General features: G+C 36.9%; 1 pseudogene; it reads left to right on the forward strand.

Annotated features, from left to right (window-relative positions):
• The first annotated feature begins 4,610 nt into the window (after nucleotides 1-4,610).
• LOC123781322 (BTB/POZ domain-containing adapter for CUL3-mediated RhoA degradation protein 3 pseudogene) lies at nucleotides 4,611-5,377 on the forward strand (annotated as a pseudogene).
• Nucleotides 5,378-5,652: the final 275 nt, after the last annotated feature.

The following is a 5,652-nucleotide window of genomic DNA, read 5'->3' on the forward strand; positions in this document are numbered from 1 at the left end:
ATAGAGCAGATAGTGTTTAAAATCTTCTTACAGGTTATGCAAAACATGGCACCCTGGTTTTTTTTTTTTTTGGTATCTTATATTTTCATTTTAATCACATATTTATAAAATGGGAAACACTGGCTTAATGGAGTAGGTCAGAAAACTGCAGTTTTATTTTCAAAGGAATTGTTTGCTCCTGGACAATTTCTTCATTCAAAAGTGTGCTGGACCTCAATTGTGTAAGAATAAGTAGTTTCTCTGGTCTATATGCTTGTCTTTATTTGCATTTATGAAGCAGAAAACTAGATCATACTTTGCCATATTTGGCTCTCAGCTGTGGAACTCTGATCAGCAAACTTTTTTAATCATGCCAGATTATGTGATTGTTTTGTGACACAGATGTACAGTCCCTGGGGATTAGAGTTTGTTGTCTTAAAATTGTCATTTCAGCAGTCTGTATGCAGATACAGGATTGCCTTCAAAAAATCTAAATATGGATCTTTCTGAAAATACAAATACATTAGAAAAGGAGGGCATTTATTTATTTACTTATTTTTGCTATACAACTCCCTAGAATCACAAAATAAATAAATAAACTAAAACTAAAATATTTATAAGTATGCTTTTAGTGGATTTATTTACTCTTCTCTATGAAATTATAACCTGTAAGGACTGACCCATTTTAAATATACAGGCAATTGAAAGAACAATCACTCAGTTTAATGTATACATAGTTAAACTATTAGGAAAAAATGACTACATTCTAAGCTTACAACTTGATATATTTATGGATAATCTCAGAAATGTAATGGAAACATATTATATTGTGCCTGAAACTACATTAGGCTCTTGGTAAGTGATGCGACCCCTTCAGGGTCCTTGTCATTAGCAGCCAAATCTAACACTGGCTAAATCCATTCAAGTTTTTGTTTTTAACTAACATTTATTTAGTATTTCTTAATGCCAGGCTCTGGGTATTTTAGATACTGTCTTATTTTTGACACTTTATTGTGGGGTTTTGAGGGGAAAGGTATGGGGTTGATTGAATTGTGGTATAAAGAAACCATTCATATCAATAAGGTAAACTGAGGACAAATACCAAGATAATATAGGTATCCAGTGGCAGCTGAGACAGGACTAGAATCTATAATTCCTAAATCCTATGGTCTTTCTACTGTACCCACTTTGTTATTTTGACCCTCAAAGTAGGGGTGAGCACTTAAATTAACTCAGGCTCCTCGGTATGAAGCTAAATGATTTTATTTCACATAGACCTCTGTGTGATAACTGATAACTTCTTGACCTCAAAGATTGGTAAGGACAATAAGTGTCTCAGACATGCGGAGATGGCTGTAGCTGATGGTCTATCCCTTTTATTGGAACTGTGATCCCATCCTCCTTCTTCTGTGTGCTATGCTGTGAATAGTTTGCATATTTGATTTTTATACTTCTTCCTTACATCTTTCACTCCCTATGGCCCTACACCAATAAATAACTAACAAAGGAACACGAAAGCAGAGGTTCCTGAACTTTACACAGGACAAACTCTGAGGGGTAATATATTCTGCGTAGCTTCATAAGGGGTAAGGCCGAAGCTGACATTTTACCTGATATTTCACCTTTGCTTAGTTTCTTACACTTTTGTTTTACTTACTCACTCCTTTGCTCCCTCCTCACTCCCCCCCAAAAATTTTTAATAAGTTATTTGCATTTGAATACTTATTTTGGAATTGGTTTCTCAAGAATGTGAACCAAGAAAAATTTTTTGCCTTTTAAGTCCTTCTACCTGAGTTTTATACCTAATTAGTCTCTTTCTACACTGTCAGCTGTTATTCTTTGCTACTCTCTTTATTTATTTATTATTATTTTTTAAAAATAATCTCTACAGCCAGCATGGGGTTTGGACTCATGAGCCCGAGATCAAGAATCCTATATTCTACTGATTGAGCCAACCAGGCACCCCCTTATTCTTTGCTACTCTCCATATGCCCTTTTCCACTAGCCTTAGAGAAAACATTCTAAGTTCTAACATTTGGCTGCTTCTGATGTGTTATAGATTAGACAAAGCAGACTTGATAGATTTATGTGTAAAGTTAGAATGTGCAGCTATGTGTGAGGACTTAGGTTTTCCATAGATACTTCTTCTGTCTCTGTTAGTTTTCTTTTTCAGAGTTTTTCTGAGAAATGACTTCCAAATAAACAAGGGCTACATGAAGCAGGTAAAGAACATGAGACAGTATAATAAAGCATCAAGTTACGCAGCACAAAAAGAGAAGCAAGTGAACACCATAATCAGATGCTAATCGTGCTGCACATTCGGATTGAGTGACACAGATCAGAGAGCAAACACATCAGGTCCTATTCACCCTGACACTCTCCCCTCCTCCAGGCCCCATCAGCAGGCCATTCATGTGAATCAACACATTTTTCAGCAAGAGATCACAGAAGTAAATCAACTCAGCCAGAATGTCTAGGATCTCAGGATTTGTGGGCACCTGGCTACATACTGGGTTGAGACATCTCTCTCTTCTGGGAGTCATCTGAAATATAAAGAGTTTAATCATGGAGGACACACTTGGCAATGTCTCTATGGGTATCTTTTCACATTGTGTTGCTGTCGTAAAACATGATTGTACAGCAAACCTTGGCTTTCCACTCTGCCAGCTTTCTGAGGCCTGCTGCAAAGCATGTAGGTCGTTCAATGCAGTAGGAGAAAATATGGGAGTGTTCCCCCCACTTCAGGTGCTTGCATGCCAAATAAATGAGGTGTAGTCAGTAATACCCTGCTGGGTGTGTCCTGGACAATACTATGTATCATTTCCTTTTCCACAAAGCTCAGTAGGCTACGAGGGATCTGATTGCAGAGAACAAACATGTTCTCCTTTAGAGCCAAAATTATTCATCTTTATTTTTTGTTCTTTAATTCTTTTTTTTTTTCTATTTCCATTATGGTAATCCATGGATTTAGGATCCACTGTGTGAAATATGTGGCCTGAGATCCTTATCCTTAGCTATAAAATTCTTCCTTGTTACATACAGAGTGTAAATTAGTGGCATAAACAAGACTTGGGGAGGATATCTTTAAACGAGTTAAGTGAACAGGCGGCTCTAGTGCCCTTAAGCACTTCAAAAGCATGTATTTATCCACAGATAGCTAGTATGCTAATTACTGCTTGTTATTATTTAGGTCATTAAATCCACTTCCCTAGAGAACTGCACTAGACAGCTCTTTGTTTTGCAGCCCACTTTGACCTACTGTATACTGCTAAATGGAGTCAAATTTTGTTTCTCGAGAAACACTATTTGCTGACTCTATTTAGTAGTTCATACTGGCCTTCCCCCGACATGGTTCTCTTCGCACTTCCGTGACATCCATGTGACTGAAGATGGACTCTGCTGGTGCTCATTCTAATAGTGCTTATGACACTTTCAAAATCATAAACACGTTGTTTTTTTTAGCTTCAGAGGAAAATAGTATTGCATCTTTACTAAATATTATGGATTCATCGATGCAAACGTATTAGCGATGAAACACTGTAAATGAGAACTTGTCTTGATTGCAATATTGCCATATCAAAATGGTGAAATCAAAAATAGTCTCATGCCTTGCTGACTCTGTCCTCATTACTGGGAGAAACACAAGCAAACAGAGAAAAAGCCCCTTAAGCCATTATTTCTGTTATGTGTTTTGAAGAAATCTGCTTTGCTGAAAGTAATCACCTTTAAACTATAAGCTGATTCTGCATTCCATAGAGTTGTCTTGGAAAACTGAACAACAATAACATTCTTCCCATTGAATGAACATCTTTTTTAACAGCAAGGGTATAGTGGAATTGAGGGTATCTCTTTGTAATAGAATCTAATGATACTTCATAGCTGTAAACATTTGGAAGTTTCAAAACATTTTGTATTAAATTAATTTATTGTAAATGAGTATAATACAGTATGTCAGGAAATAAATTTGCTCCAGCCCAATGCAGGTATGCTTCAATTCACCAGACCATAAAACTTATCTAACACATACAAGTTTCCCTTGTTACCTTCGCTACCAGGAACCTCAAATATAACCCTGTGCTTAATTGCTGAAATTATCCTTATCTGTAAATCACTTAGTCTTATTTTAATGGTGCAGTTAAGTATGCCTTTTTGTAATTAATCAAAGCAAATGCATTTGGGACTAATCATAAAATAAACAATAGATAATCTATCTAATTGTGGCCTGTCAGATAAAAAGGGAAAAGATACATAAAGTTCTTTACAGAAAACAGCTTAAACAGGAGGTTTCCTTCATTACCCAAATCTAATTCACTTCTGAGAACACATTGCATATTTCACTATTTAAAATAGTAAAAAAACAAAAACTTATTCTCCATTCATACAAAAACACCAACCAATTTTTTTTCTAATTTGATTAAAATATTTCAAACAGATGATGGAAGATTTTTATATAATACAAAGCATTTAAAACACCAGTAGCCTAAGTATGTGATACTAATGAGTTCATTGATGGTATGTTTCTATGCAATCTGCAATAATACTCATTCAGTGTTAGATATAGATTGTACTTCAACACATCAGAAATGTGTTCTATGATATAAATAAACAATCCAGGAATCACTTAGGTGAAATATGCAACTGTCTTCATGATAGAGCAGTCTCATTGCCCCAGAGCCAGAAGAAGGCCAAGGCTCATGGGTGAGTGCCAGGCAGGCCTACAAAACAAAGGTACTTATGAGCTTTGCTGCAGAGATCCTGCTACCATCTATTCCAAGGAAGAGCAAAACCTTAGAGCAACTTTGAATAAGCCAGCTGTGCAGTTTCTGTATAACAGAAGTAACAACTGTTAATACAGCAACATATCTGACAACGATTTGTTGAAAAACTTAACCGCTTGGCAAGTTGTCCCTGAGCTTTAATCTAAGGGTCCTATTCATAAAAGGATGGTTATTGGGGACAAATTGTGCTCTTGATCCTTTTAGGACGAGAGCTTAAAGATTGCTGATTTTGTTATAACTCCATAATCTATACCACTGTGAAGACACAGACCAAGGTATAATTCCCTACAGCCTGAATTTATGAAGAGAGACTGAATATTTTGCTGAATGAAGTCTAGGATGGCCAGGAATGTAATTATGCACTCGTGGAGGCCACAGGCAGGGCAGCCAGAGGCTCCACCATCTGGAAGAGGATGAGGACTGGAGCGGCTTGTATCTACATCACGCACCTGGCCACTGGGCTAATCTCCACCACTGAACTGGCAAGCAGACTTGAGCTGTCCTCTTGCAGCCCAGCTTCTCTGCTGTGTTCCTGGCAAGCTCCCAGGCACCTTCTATTTTTCACTGAGTCTAGAAACCTTCTTTTAAAATAAGCCAGAATATTATTGTGCTCCTTTTTTTTTTTTGATGCAATGAATTAGTTCTGTCTCTCCCCAAGTGACTGTGTTCACTTAGTGAAGTATAAGTCCATCTGAGTTCTCTTTTCCCAAGTGAGAATACTTAGAGCCAGGATTTTAGTTCTCAGAGGAAAACGTACGAATGAGTGTAAGCTGTATAAATGACCTTTTGTTTGCAATATTTTTCTGATGTTTACCTCCTGCTCAGGCTTCTTTTGGGGAGTTCCTTTTGGAGTTAAGTGCTGTAACTCCCAGAAGGATTCTGAAGTTGTTGGTTG

This window comes from Ursus americanus, chromosome 18 (genome assembly GCF_024610735.1).
Source record: "Ursus americanus isolate L20-20 chromosome 18, mUrsAme1.1.p, whole genome shotgun sequence".
Lineage (NCBI taxonomy): Eukaryota > Metazoa > Chordata > Mammalia > Carnivora > Ursidae > Ursus > Ursus americanus.